At 42.4% G+C, this 14,534-nt stretch overlaps 1 pseudogene across 1 annotated transcript; it reads left to right on the forward strand.

Annotated features, from left to right (window-relative positions):
* The first annotated feature begins 2,618 nt into the window (after nt 1–2,618).
* LOC109875000 (thioredoxin reductase-like selenoprotein T1a) lies at nt 2,619–6,037 on the forward strand (annotated as a pseudogene). Its single transcript, XR_004206322.1, has 7 exons — nt 2,619–2,636; nt 2,945–3,168; nt 3,873–3,983; nt 4,336–4,462; nt 5,008–5,095; nt 5,191–5,348; nt 5,504–6,037. The product of XR_004206322.1 is annotated as a thioredoxin reductase-like selenoprotein T1a (transcript).
* Nucleotides 6,038–14,534: the final 8,497 nt, after the last annotated feature.

Consider the following 14,534-nt stretch of genomic DNA (forward strand, 5'->3'; position numbering starts at 1 on the left):
TTCAGTTTATGTTTATGTCTCAGTTGTTGAATCTTGTAATGTTCATACAAATATTTACACATGTTAAGTTTGCTGAAAATGAACGCAGTTGACAGTGAGGATGTTTTTTGTTGTTGTTGCTGAGTTTATATCTTTGTAGTGACTGGGTGTATCGTTACACCATCCAAAGTGTAATTATTAACTTTCTATTCTCAAAGAGATGTTCAATGTCTGTTTTTTATTTTTCTACCAATAGGTGACCTTCTTTGTGAGACATTGGAAAATCTCCCCGTTGAATCTGTGTTTGAAATGCGCTGCTCGACTGAGGGACCTTACAGATAATTGTTTGTGTGGTGTACAGAGAGGAGGTCATTCAAATATCATGCTAAACTATTATTGCACACAAAGTCCATGCAACTTATTATGTTACTTGTTAAGCACATTTTTTTACTCCTGAATTTATTTAGGCTTGCCATAACAAAGGGGTTGACTACTTATTGACTTAAGTCATTTCCGCTTTTAATTTATTCATTAATTTGCAAAAGTTTTGAAAAACATGATTCCACTTTGACATTATGGGGTATTGTGTGTTGGCAAGTGACACAAAGTCTCAATTTAATCCATTTTAAATTCAGTCTGTAATACAACAAAATACGAAATACGAAAAAGTCAATGGATGTGAATACTTTCTGAAGGCACTATAGAACCTAAAATGGTTATTTGGAGAACCCTTTGAAGAAAACCCTTTTGGGATTTGAGGTAGAACCCTTTTGGGTATCAGAACCCTTTCCACAGTGGGTTCAACATGGGACCCAAAAGGGTTCTACCCAAAACACAAAAGCTGTTTTTACCTGGAACCAAAAAGGGTTATCCTATGGGGACAGCTGAAGAACCCATTAGGAACGTTTCTTTCTAAGAGTGTACTACAGTGCTCCAGACTAACGTTTTCCACTGGTGTCACTGGTGCAGGTAACTTTTCAGTTGGTCTGACCCAAATCATGAGGAATCATCTTATAAAGTAATTCATTCTTTATTAAGAAGTATAATAAATAGGCTACCAAGGTATTCAACAATTAAGTTGTTTCATTTAACACGTCCAAGCAGAAATGTGTGATTGAAGATATTTTAATGTGCGACCTAATTCAATGATTGTTGGGTTGACAATTAGACTACAGTTGCTATATTTTACTGTCCAAATAGGACTCCAGATCTTTTTGTTCAATGGAGATGAATTAAGTTCAACTTTATGTCCACCAACTATATTGGGGAAAGTGGAAACTCAAAACACAAACTAGATCACCAAATCTATAAATATAATATCCACTGCTAGTAGCCATGTATTCATACAATAGTAAATAGAATGTCCTAAGAAACACATTGCAGTTGTAGCCAACTACATATGAGACCTACACTCTTAGAAAAAAGGTGCTATCTAGAACCTAAAAGGATTTTTCGGCTGTCCCCATAGGAGAACCCTTTGAAGAACCCTTTTTGGTCCCAGGTAGAACCCTTTTGAGTTCCATGTAGAAACCTTTGCACAGATGGTTTTACATGGAACTCAAGAGTTCTAAATGGAACCAAAAATGGTTCTACCTGGAACCAGAAAGGGTTCTCTTATGGAGACAGTCGAAGAACCCTTTTGGAACCCTTTATTCAAAGAGTGTATAGGCCTATGCCCTTGCAACATTTCAAGCACACCCAGGGCTGGCTTAATGCAGGGGCCTACCGGGGCTGAAGCCACTCGGCCCAGGCCTGTGGGGGGACCACGAGAAGAAAATGACAAAAAAAAAAGCGTAATAATAAAGGAAATGTATACTGTATATATTTTTACTGCAACCACCAACCACAGGAGGACTCAGAAGCCCACTCTCAATGAGTTTAGACAGGCTGCTGCTCTGCTTATTCTCAGATCCCGATAGAAGAGAAGGTAGAGGGCCCACGTGGGGGGAGGTGGTGGTGCATGATAAATAAATGTGACTGGTCAATTGTGTGTGTCAGGGGCTGGGCCCAAGGGGCAAAAAAAAAGAAGAAAAAAAAGTAATTTAAGATTTTTATTATACACATTTTTTATCCAACCACAGGAGCCCGCTCTCAATGTTCAAAATACACCAGAGAGCATAATTTAACCACAGAAGATTTATAAAAAAATGTATTACGTTTTTATCACAAGCACATACAGGTATCTGCCAAAATAAAGGAAACACCAACACAACCACTCCACTGAATAGCAGGCTAGTGATTGCTTTGCAACGCTGTTTAATGTTTATGTCCAATGGCCGATGAGCACCGATACGTTTTTTTGCCAGTAGATTGTCGATTTGATTTATGACGACTGCTTGACTAGCTATAGTTTTTAAGAGATGATGTTAACATGATCGGTCCAATCAAAACTACGGTAGATATAACGTGATTTGACGTAATTTAATCTCTGGCCAATGACCTTGAGCCTTGGATTGGCACTTCTAATGTAAATCTATGGCAGCACCCAAAAGGGGTTTGAACTTTCTAGCTCTCCCTGGAGATTTTGCAGTGATGTAGTGCCCACATGAGTGACAGAACACTGAGCCAATCATGGCGCAGCTAGAGATTACTTTACGCTCTGTATTTTCTGTCTGCTGCCCCACCACCTGCATTTTGGAGCTGCCTTACTCAATAAAGTAAAAAAGAGACCATGTTTGATTGTGGCTTCATTAACTCAATTATACAATTTTGTACATTGTTTCCAAATTGATATGTGACACATATTAATGCCAAAATAACATGAAAAACAGGCAACCACAAATGTTTTTTTATTTTATCTGCTAAACATGTTGGCCACTGCATACAGTGCAATTTCAACAGTGTTTTTGGTCAAGTTAACTAATTATTGTATTTTGTAGAATTTATATAACAACATTACAAACTTGTTTAGCATTATCTAGTCAAATTGTTGCATGATTCCGCTATTTTCCTCCGTTTGCATCAGTTTCAATTGGGGACATTTATTCTGAAGGCGAGCCGCCGAGTACACTATTGTTGCTCACGACACACAGGTGGACAAATCGAAGGAGAAATGGCGAAGAGGTGGCTACCCTTTTCGCTCCTGTTTCTAGTTCTCTCCCTGTACTGTGCTGCGTCGGCTGATAACAGCGGCCTTAAGAAAATGAAGATGCAGTTTGCAACAGGGCCACTTCTTAAATTCCAAATCTGGTAAGTTAAGCGAGGACAACAATACACTTTGAGTAGACATCTTGTCTTGTTGTTCAGCTAGCATCAGCTACTTGCCCGTATGACGTTAGCTGTGCACAGCTAGTTAAATCCTGTTAGCTAATTCTGCTCAGGAAATTGGGTGGGTGCAGTCAAAGAATCCTTACAGTATCCATGTAACACCGTATTTTGGTTAGCTAGCAATATCCACATATTTATGTAACTAAATTACAACCGTGTTTTGTCTGTTGTTAATGATTCTGTAGTTGCGAGGTTGAAAAACAACAACATACTATTCTAGCTACTTCCGCTGTCAAATAGCTAATTTTGCGATTTGCGTCCCCATGTGGTCACTACCGGTTGGATTAATATCTACCTTGTCAAGAGAATGGGATTAACTCAGACCAAGGGATGTGTTTGGAATGTGAAATGCCTTTTTAAGTATTTTAATAATGCATTTGGACAGTAGATGAACCGTGTGCCATACAGCAATGGAAGGTCACCTCATGCTTTGCAGGCAGCATACAATGCATGGAAGTCACAACAAGGGATCAAAGATAACCTTGGACTCTTTGATGTTTAGGGTTGTTTTGGCTGTGGCCAAGTGTATATAGCCTTGCCTCTAAAGACTGTTTTTTCCCCCAGCGTGTGTCACTGCCTGTTCTCTTCTGGCCCTGTTTGTCTATCTCTCTCCTTCTCTCACCCAGCATCTCCTGAGGGTACAAGCGGGTGTTTGAGGAGTACATGCAGGTCTTGTACCAGCGTTACCCAGACATCCGCATTGAGGGGGAGAACTACCTTCCTCTACCCCTCTACCGGTAAATTACACTGTGTGCCACCATACTGTGTAAACACTTGACACGTGTTGCAATGTATTCTCCCCTGTGGTTGTTACCAACAAGTTGCCCTCCTTTGGACTCAGAGGTTTTTGCTTTTTTGGACACTTGTAACTGCCATTGCCTGCAATCTAAAGCAAAAAAATGGTCTTGTATGATAACAGATAAAGTAAACGATAAATATGTACGTGTATCAAATAAATGATATAGTGGTGCAGCCTGTCCACAAGGTGACGCAGCGCCCCTCATACATTCTTTGGGTAGAACCCTTGACGTGCGTATGCTCTTCCATCTCTCTGGAAATTGACGTTATTCTCTTGTTTGCTGTCCTCAGCCACGTTGCTTCCTTCCTGTCCATGTTCAAGCTGGCACTGATTGGACTGATCATTATCGGCAAGGACCCCTTCGCCCTCTGCGGTATGCAAGCCCCAGGCATCTGGGTCTGGGGTCAGGAGAATAAGGTGAGACTCTCTCTTATGTTTAAAATTTGACATAACACTTGGTGTTAGCATCACAGGCATACCTGCTCTAATGGAAATTAAAGGGAAGATGTTGACAAGAATCGTCAGTACCTCAAGAGACACAGACCTTACCCATGGGATGTTATTAATGACTCATTTGGGAGAGTGAGGAGATGATGCAGTCTTTGTTTGTGTGTATTGTCAACCTGGATCTCCAAGGTAACATAAGTCCATGGTGCTGAAGTAGAGGGCACACAATATTCAAATCCACTCCTTGTATATCCTGAACACACTGTGGGCCAATAAAAATGGACCTGTTATGTAAGCATATTAATACGGCAGCATTCCTCTCTGTTCCTCTGCTATAACATGTCGGTGTGTTTCCCTGGGCTGGGTACACAGACAGAAGGGCTATGGAATTTTGCACCCTTGTCCTTGGCAGAACGGATGTGCATATTGACCAATTAAATATTTTAACTTGAAGTTCAACTTTCACTCGTAATTGATTGATGGTGATATTGAATTTCTCTTTCTGTCTCTTTCAGATTTATGCCTGCATGATGGTATTCTTTTTCAGCAACATGATTGAAAACCAGTGTATGTCAACAGGAGCTTTTGAAATCACATTAAACGGTAAGGCTCACTTTGCGTAAGTATGCACAAATCCTTTACGGACCCTGCACAGACAGGAGTGTTGAGAGTTGATGTGTTTGTACCTCCCTGGGCAGATGTGCCAGTGTGGTCCAAGCTGGAGTCGGGTCACCTGCCCTCCATGCAGCAGCTGGTCCAGATCCTGGAGAACGAGATGAAGATGAACGTACCCATGGACCACCGCTCCTAACCCTGCCTTTACGCCCCTCTCGGATGGAGCCAAAGACCTCTCCATGTATGCAACCCCCCCCCATCTTCTATCCACCATTTCTATTCACATGACCATAGTTGTCAAATTAGATTCCTCAACCTACTCAACTCATTTTTTTGACAAAATGACTTTTTCATTTATTTATGCGCTTGATGCACTCACTTTCTTTTCCTCTGCAGGTTTGAGGTGGGTTTCTCAATGGACTGTGAGGTGATGTTTATGAAGGTCTGCGCTGAAGGCAGGAAGACTGCTAGCTCAGACTGGATGTCCCCATCGCTTCTCACCACGTCCCTACGAGATGCCCCTCCCCTAATGTTGGACTGGGATCCACGGCGACCGTGATGGCCATTTTCTCTACTATTACTACTGCAGATCATTCATCCTGGTGCAATAAACGTTCAGCTTTGGCTCTTGCGCTCACAAGGATCAATTCAAGCTCACCAATGTTGACTTTCATGTGGATGGTCAAATTAATATTGAGGTCTTTAGTTAGCCACACAGAATCGATATGTTTTTATTTTGACCCATTATGTGTAGTTTAACCATTTGTTAGTCTTAATTTAACTTAGTTACATGTAGAACATCTTACATAGTCTGATCATGAGCATTTGAATAACGTTTAACATTAAAATTTCTGAATTCTGTTAATTTTTTAATCTTTGCATAGCTGGAAGTGGAGCTAAGACGATGAATAAATGTCTAATGGTGAAAGAGCTGTGTGAGCGCTGTCTGTTTGCTAGGACAAGATGAGCTGATTTGTTGTTGGTATGAGAACAAGTAAATACTTTTCTAAAGTGACTAGACGAATGAGGGCATGACAACCACACCAGCCACATTTCAAAGGTTAGGTACATGTAGAAATCCAGGAGGGTACTATTTTAGTAAGAAACAGGCCTACAGTTTCATACATTTAAAAGACATGTAAATACAGTTAAAGAAAACAGGAGACAACTGCTAAGCAAATGTAAAAAATGTATTGATACACTACGTAGAGACCATCTGGCTTCTCATTATCCACCCTGATAAGGTTTACATGGTTTTTGGAATCAGTGGTTAGGGTTAAGTAGATCACCAGGTTAAATCCTTATCTAGTCAAGCTTCTACGGACATCCTTGTGTAAAGGGCACTGCAAATTAGGCAGAGACGTCAAGTAAATTCCTAGAAACTCATGGAAAGCAAAACTTAACGGATCTCTTTAATAAGAGACTTCTGTTAGAGAGCGTTTCACAACTGAAGCTACTGTGTAAATGGTCAAAAACAAATGAGTGATAACCACATAACTAGGTGTGTTGCAGGGAATGATGTCCCCTACTGTAATTTTTAGCACCAGAAGCAATCTACCACTATTTCTTGCAATGACACTTAATGAGAGTAAATTGCTGCCCAAAGACCATTGCAATAATAACCATCTAAAATGCTATCAAGACTTGTATAGAGAAGCTGCCTACAGGAGCATATCTCTCAAATAGGTTCAATGATTAAGGGATTTAGAGTTTATTTGGACTGGAGCAGTGCAGGTTGAGTCTCTTAAAAATGTGATTTTCCTGTGTTTATATATATTTCCACACTAAGAGGTTGGAATAATACTGAAATTGTGAAAATGATGATCATGCCCTTTTAGTGTGTAGGTGTTGTTTAAATAGACTGCCTGAAATGTCTTCCTGTTTTGGTGGGTAGGAGTTTTGGCCTGTCTGGTGATATCACCAGGTGGTAAAATAGTTAAGTCCCGTGTGGCTCAGATGGTAGAGCATGGCACTTGCAACACCAGGGTTGTGGGTTTGATTCCCACGGGGGACCAATAGCAACAAATATGAAAATGTATGTACTCACTACTGTAAGTCGCTCTGGACAAGAGAGTCTCCTGAATGACAAATGTAAATTAGTTAATATTTCATCCACATCAAATTTTACTGGTCACATACACATGGTTAGCAGATGTTAATGCGAGTGTAGCGAAATGCTTGTGCTTCTAGTTCCGACCATGCAGTAATATCTAACAATCTAACAATTTCACAACAACTACCTTATACACACAAGTAAATATGTACAAATAAATATATGGATGAGCGATGGCCGAACGGCATAGGCAAAGATACAGTAGATGGTATAGAGTACAGTATATGCATATGAGATTAGTATTGTAGGGTATGTAAACATGATATAAAGTGGCATTGTTTAAAGTGACTAGTAATACATTTATTACATCCAATTTTGAATTATTAAAGTGGCTAAAGATTTGAGTCAATATGTTGGCAGCAGCCACTCAATGTTAGTGATGGCTGTTTAACAGTCTGATGGCCTTGAGATAGAAGCTGTTTTTCAGTCTCTCGGTCCCAGCTTTGATGCACCTGTACTGACCTCACCTTCTGGATGATAGTGGGGTGAACAGGCAGTGGCTCAGGTGGTTGTTGTCCTTGATGATCTTCATGGCCTTCCTGTGACATCTGGTGGTGTAGGTGTCCTGGAGGGCAGGTAGTTTGCCCCCGGTGATGCGTTGTGCAGACCTCACTACCCTCTGGAGAGCCTTGCGGTTGTGGGCGGAGCAGTTGCCGTAACAGGCGGTGATACAGCCCGACAGGATGCTCTTGATTGTGCATCTGTAAAAGTTTGTGAGTGCTTTTGGTGACAAGCCAAATTTCTTCAGCCTCCTGAGGTTGAAGAGGCGCTGTTGCGCCTTCTTCACCACACAGTCTGTGTGGGTGAATGATAAAATAATTGATATGTTTAAAGATATTGATTAAATAATTCTACCCTGAAACGTAACCATTAGGGAGTACAGTTTATGTAGCATGTATAAGGAATAATTAAAGTATTAAACATAAGTCCAATTAGGTAACTGTCGGCTGGGCAGTGATACACAGTGGTGAGAACTATGGAGATAAAACTCACCTACTGTTTGTGTGGAAGTATGTATGTGCGTAGGATCCCTACTGTTTGTGTGGAAGTATGTGCGCAGCTATAAAATGGAATTCTTTATATAATCGACTTTAGAACGTTCTCTGAATAAACTGTAGTATCTTTTTGCATAAGCTGAGTCTTTGACTAATTATTATTAAACCCATGGTCTTACAGATCTTGGGGATTGGTCAGAGCTATTCATTGTCAGTTATAATCATTGGGATTGAAAATTTGCGTGACAGTGGACCATTTCAGTTTGTCCGTGATGTGTACGTTGAGGAACTTAAAACTTTACATCTTCTCCACTACTGTCCCTTCGATGTGGGTAGGGGGGTGCTCCCTCTGCTGTGTCCTGAAGTCCACGATCATCTCATTTGTTTTGTGACTTTGAGTGTGAGGTTATTTTACTGACACCACACTCCAACGGCCCCCACCTCCTCCCTGTAGGCCGTCTCGTCATTGTTGGTAATCAAGCCTACCACTGTAGTGTCGTCTGCAAACTTGATGATTGAGTTGGAGGCATGCATGGCCACACAGTCATGGGTGAACAGGGAGTACAGGAGAGGTATGAGAATGCACCCTTGTGGGGACTCAGTGTTGAGGATCAGTGGAGTGGAGATGTTGTTTCCTATCCTCACCACCTGGGGGCGGCCCGTCAGAAAGTCCAGGACCCAGTTGCACGGGGCAGAATCGAGACCCAGGGTCTTGAGCTTAATGACGAGTTTGGAGGGTACTATGGTGTTAAATGCTGAGCTGTAGTCGATGAACAGTATTCTTACATAGCTATTCCTCTTGTCCAGATGTGTTAGGGCAGTGTGCAGTGTGATTACAATTACGTCGTCTGTGGACCTATTGGGGCGGTAAACAAATTGGAGTGGGTCTAGGGTGTCAGGTAGGGTGAACACAGGTATAAATTAAACCTTGGAAACAGGATACAAAGGGCTGTTAGACATGGGTTTGATTTTAGACACATGAAAAGTGGGATGAATACAGAGGGTACGGAGCAACAGAAGATGAACAGCAGAGGGGCTAATGACCTTGGAGATGGGGAAGGGCAGATAAACAGGGGGGAAAGTTTGCCAGACTCCACCCGGAGGGGCAGATCCCGGGTGGACAGACATACCTTCTGTCCGAGACAATACTGGGGAGCCGGGGTCTGGTGGCGGTCTGCTTGTTGTCGATACCTGGAGGTGGTCTTGAGAAGAGCCGACTGGGATCTTTTCCAGGTATGACGACAGCGGCATACAAACATCTGGCCCGAAGGTATGCCGACCTCTTCCTCTTGCTCAGGGAAGAGCGGGGCTGATAGCCCAGGGAACAATCAAAGGGAGAGAAACCTGTGCCAGAGCAAGAAAGGGTGTTGCGTGCATATTCAACCCACCCTAGTTGCTGGCTCCAGGTGGTGAGGTTGGCGGAGACCAGGCAGCGAAGAGAAGTTTCAAAGTCTTGGTTGGCTCGCTCCGACTGGCCGTTGGACTGGGGGTGGAACCCGGAGGACAGGCTGGCCGACTACCTAATGAGTGTGCAGAACGCCTTCCAGTACCGGGACGAGAACTGAGGACCCCGGTCAGAGACTATGTCTATTGGGAGTCCATGGATCCAGAAGACGTGCTGCACCTTGAGCTGGGCCATCTCTTTGGCGAAGGGTTGCTTTGGGAGAGGAATGAACTGAGCGGCTTTGGAAAACCGATCCACTACTGTCAGGATGGCGGTGTTTCCTTCAGATGGGGGGAGACCCGTGACAAAGTCCAGGGCTATGAGAGACCAGGGACTGTGAGGGACAGGCAGAGTTTGAAGGAGACCAGCCAGAGCTTGCCAAGGAGTCTTGTTCTGCGCACAGACCGTGCATGCGGCGACGAACGCGGAGAAGTCAGGAATCATGGTAGGCCACCAAAAGTGTTGTCACACAAAGGCCAGGGTCCGACGGGTTCCCGGGTGGCAGGCAAGCCTGGAGGAGTGGGCCTACTCCAGGACCGAGGAGCGGACCTCCCCTGATCTTTATGGTTGAATCTGTGTTTGAAATTCACTGCTCGACTGAGGGACCTTACAAATAATTGTGTGGGGTTCAGAGATGAGGTACTTAGGGCTGTTATGGTGACCATAATACAGCCACACCGGCAGTCACAAGTCATGACCGCAGTCAAATTACACGTGACCGTTTAGTCACGGTAACTAGGCTTCTCAAAGCTCTGATGCTGCTGATGGTCATTAGTAGCCTACCAAACTTGCATGGTACTCAGCACTCTATTGACCCTCTAATCACTCTGTCATCAATACAAATGTAATCGAAACAGAGTTTTGAAAACAGAGTTTTGATGGCTTCTATTAAAAAAGCAATTTCCCATCAGCTTTCCATAGGCTACTATATTTATTTCTCAACTAACCTAATATTAAGAACATTGCTTCTCTTTACAGCAGGAGTTGAGCCTACCTGGCTGGCATGAAAATGAACCATGGGAAAAGTGTCCTCCATTCGCTATTAACAGTTGAAGTCGGAAGTTTACATACACTTAGGTTGGAGTCATTAAAACTCGTTTTTTCAACCACTCCACAAATGTCTTGTTAACAAACTATAGTTTTGGCAAGTCGGTTAGAACATCTACTTTGTGCATGACAAAAGTCATTTTTCCAACAATTGTTTACAGACAGATTATTTCACTTATAATTCACTGTATCACAATTCCAGTGGGTCAGAAGTTTACAAACACTAAGTTGACAGTGCCTTTAAACAGCTTGGAAAATTCCAGAAAATGATGTCATGGCTTTAGAAGCTTCTGATAGGCTAATTTACATAATTTGAGTCAATTGGAGGTGTACTTGTGGATGTATTTCAAGGCCCAGAAAAAAATTGTAGACCTTAACAAGGGGCGGCAGGGTAGTCTAGTGGTTAGCCTAGTGGTTAGCGCGTTGGACTAGTAACCAGAAGGTTGCAAGTTCAAACCCCCGAGCTGACAATGTACAAATCTGTCGTTCTGCCCCTGAACAGGCAGTTAACCCACTGTTCCTAGGCCATCATTGAAAATAAGAATTTGTTCTTAACTGACTTGCCTGGTTAAATAAAGGTAAAATAAATAAATAAAAACAAGTCTGGTTCATCATTGGGAGCAATTTCCAAATGCCTGAAGGTACCACATTCATCTGTACAAACAATAGTAGGCAAGTATAAAAATGCAGCCGCTCAGGAAGGAGACCTGTGCTGTCTCCTAGAGATGAACTTACTTTGGTGCGAAAAGTGCAAATCAATCCCAGAACAACAGCAAAGGACCTTGTGAAGATGCTAGAGAAAACAGGTACAAAAGTATCTATATCCACAGTAAAACGAGTCCTATATCGACATAACCTGAAAGGCCGCCCAGCAAGGAAGAAGCCACTGCCATAAAAAAAGCCAGACTATGGTTTTGCAACTGCACATGGGGACAAAGATAATACTTCTTGGAGAAATGTCCTCTGGTCTGATAAAACAAAAATAGAACTGTCTGGCTATAATGACCATCGTTATGTTTGGAGGAAAAAGGGGAAGGCTTGCAATCCAAAGAACACCATCCCATCCGTGAAGCACGGGGGTGGCAGCATCATGTTGTGGGGGTGCTTTTCTGCAGGAGGGACTGGTGCACTTCACAAAATAGATGGCATTATGAGGGAGGACAATGTGGATATATGTGGATATATTGAAGCAACATCTCAAGACATCGTTCAGGAAGTTAAAGCTTGGTCACAAATTGGTCTTCCAAATGGACAATGACCACAAGCATACTTCCAAAGTTGTGGAAAAATGGCTCAAGGACAACAAAGTCAAGGTATTGGAGTGGCCTTCACAAAGCCCTGACCTCAATCCCAAAGAATGTGATGAAAAAAATTCAAGCTGAAATAAATCCTTCTCTCTGCTATTATTCTGACACTTCAAATAAAGTGGTGACCTAAGACTTTTTACTAGGATTAAATGTCAGGAATTGTGAAAAACTGAGTTTAAATGTATTTGGCTTAGGTGTATGTAAACTTCCGACTTCAACTGTAAGTGCATAGATGACGTATTTTTCCCCCCTGCCCCTGTTTCGAGACAGGTGCATGATAATGGTCCATTCTAAATCCAACAAATTTCACAAATATATATATTTTTTAAGTTAAGACAAGATGAAATCAAAAATAGTCTAAAGTGTGACAATATTATCCTCTCACTTATGTATTATTACTTGGGAATGATGCTCAGCTTGTGTGCAGTAAGGAAGGAAAAGCACATGCCTTTTTCAAATTATAGTTGCACACCTCATGTAACCTAGCCCATAGGCCTATATGTTTGTATCACAACTAAAGTGGCCAAATAACCGTTAATATTAAGCACATTAATCCGCTTTACAACCGGCGTAGAGCCTAACTGGCATACATAGGCAGTACATGAGTTTCAAGTTTGGGGAAGAAAAATAAAATAAAATGCCCCTTTATAATAAAGCCTTACATGCATAATCGCATTTACGGTCACTTTTGAGAGTGGTGTTTTCTCACTAATGGATTAATGTCCGTGAGAAAGACCCGATCACATGATGGGAATTTGCTAATAAGTACTGAGATATCTGAGAGAGTCATGTGAGTCAGAGGTGCTTTGAAGCCGAGAGAAGGGAATTATAATTATTATATCCAGTCCAAGGGCACAACGGCAGCTGGCCACAAAAAGGCATGGATGTTTTTAGGACGCATTATGGTCACAATGGGGATGCCACCGTGAAATTCAAGGCATTATCAAGTGCTTGTCAAATTGTGAATGAGAGACTGATGAAGTGTGTACAGCCTGCGCAACAAGCAAAGCAGAGCTCATGCCTTTCACTTTTTTCATTTGAGTTGCATCATGCAGCCTTAGAATGTATAAAAAGTCTAAACATATAGCCCAGCGTTTGTATCACAACTAAAGTTGAACAAATAACTCTAAATTAAACATATAGGAGGACCTGTTTCGTTGTTAACCGCTCAACATCGAATAGCCGCATGTGCGCATTCCCTCAAATTGTTTAGAGACAATAACCTTTTTATACTGAATAATAATATAAACGCAACATGCAAAAATGTAAAAGATTTTACTGAGTTACAGTTCATATGAGGAAATCAGTCAATTGATATAAATGAATTAGGCCCTAATCTATGGATTTCACTTGACTGGGAATACAGATATGGATTTGTTAGTCACAGATACTTTACCTTAAAAAAACGTAGGGGCGTGGATCAGAAAACCAGTCAGTATCTGGTGTGACCACCATTTGCCACATGCAGCGCGACACATCTCTTTCGCATAGAGTTGATCAGGCTGTGGATTGTGGCCTGTGGAATGTTGTCCCCACTCCTCTTCGATGGCTGTGCAAAATTCCAGGAATTGTGTACAGATCCTTGCGACATGGTTATGCTGAAACATGAGGTGATGGCAGCGGATGAATGGCATGACAATGGGCCTCAGGATCTCGTCATGGTATATTTTTGCATTCTAATTGGCATCGATAAAATGCAATTGTGTTCATTGTCCGCAGTTTATGCCTGCCCATACCATAACCCCACTGTCACCGTGGGGCACTCTGTTCACAACGTTGACATCAGCAAACATTTGACTCCTGATGAAACTGTTTGACTCCATGGAGGCCCCTCCTCCTCCGTTCATCCCATTCTGTCCACCACTATATATTTTCTGATCCTACTCACGACAGAGCGCACGCTCATACACAGAGTTCCATGTGGCTGTGTTTTCATCCCTGAAATTGAATCACAAGAACCATGAAACATGGTTTTCTTCCCTTCGTGTGTCTTTACTTGAAAGTCTCGAATGTCAGGTGTTTAGGTGCCGTAGGGCTTTTGAGTCACCCGCCGTAGAGATCCACCACGGAGGCTGGAGATGAGTGACATCCTTGAGCGATCACTGGCTGTACATCTCTCCCTGTCCACTAGTGGTCTTTTCCTCATGGTTGAATGGTTTGACTCTCGGCTCATCACTGTCCCCCGATGTGGGTTGTCATTTTGATCGCTAGTCTCTTGAGAAGCAACTGTGTCTCTGCAGTGACTGTAAGCGCCATTTGTTCATGTTCTTGTGGCATGAGTGACAGTGGAGGCTGCTGATGGGAAGACGGCTCATAATAATGGCTGGAACGGAGCAAATGGAAAGGCATTGATGTATTTGATACTGTTCCACTGACTCCGCTCCAGCCATTACCATGAGCCTGTCCTCCCCAATTCAGGTGCCACCAACCTCCTGTGGTGTGTGATTAGATGACATGTCAGAATTACATTATGTGGTTCCATGATACTCACATGATCATTTGATGGTTTACTGACTGTTCT

This window comes from Oncorhynchus kisutch, linkage group LG30 (assembly GCF_002021735.2).
Source record: "Oncorhynchus kisutch isolate 150728-3 linkage group LG30, Okis_V2, whole genome shotgun sequence".
Classification (NCBI taxonomy): Eukaryota; Metazoa; Chordata; class Actinopteri; order Salmoniformes; family Salmonidae; genus Oncorhynchus; species Oncorhynchus kisutch.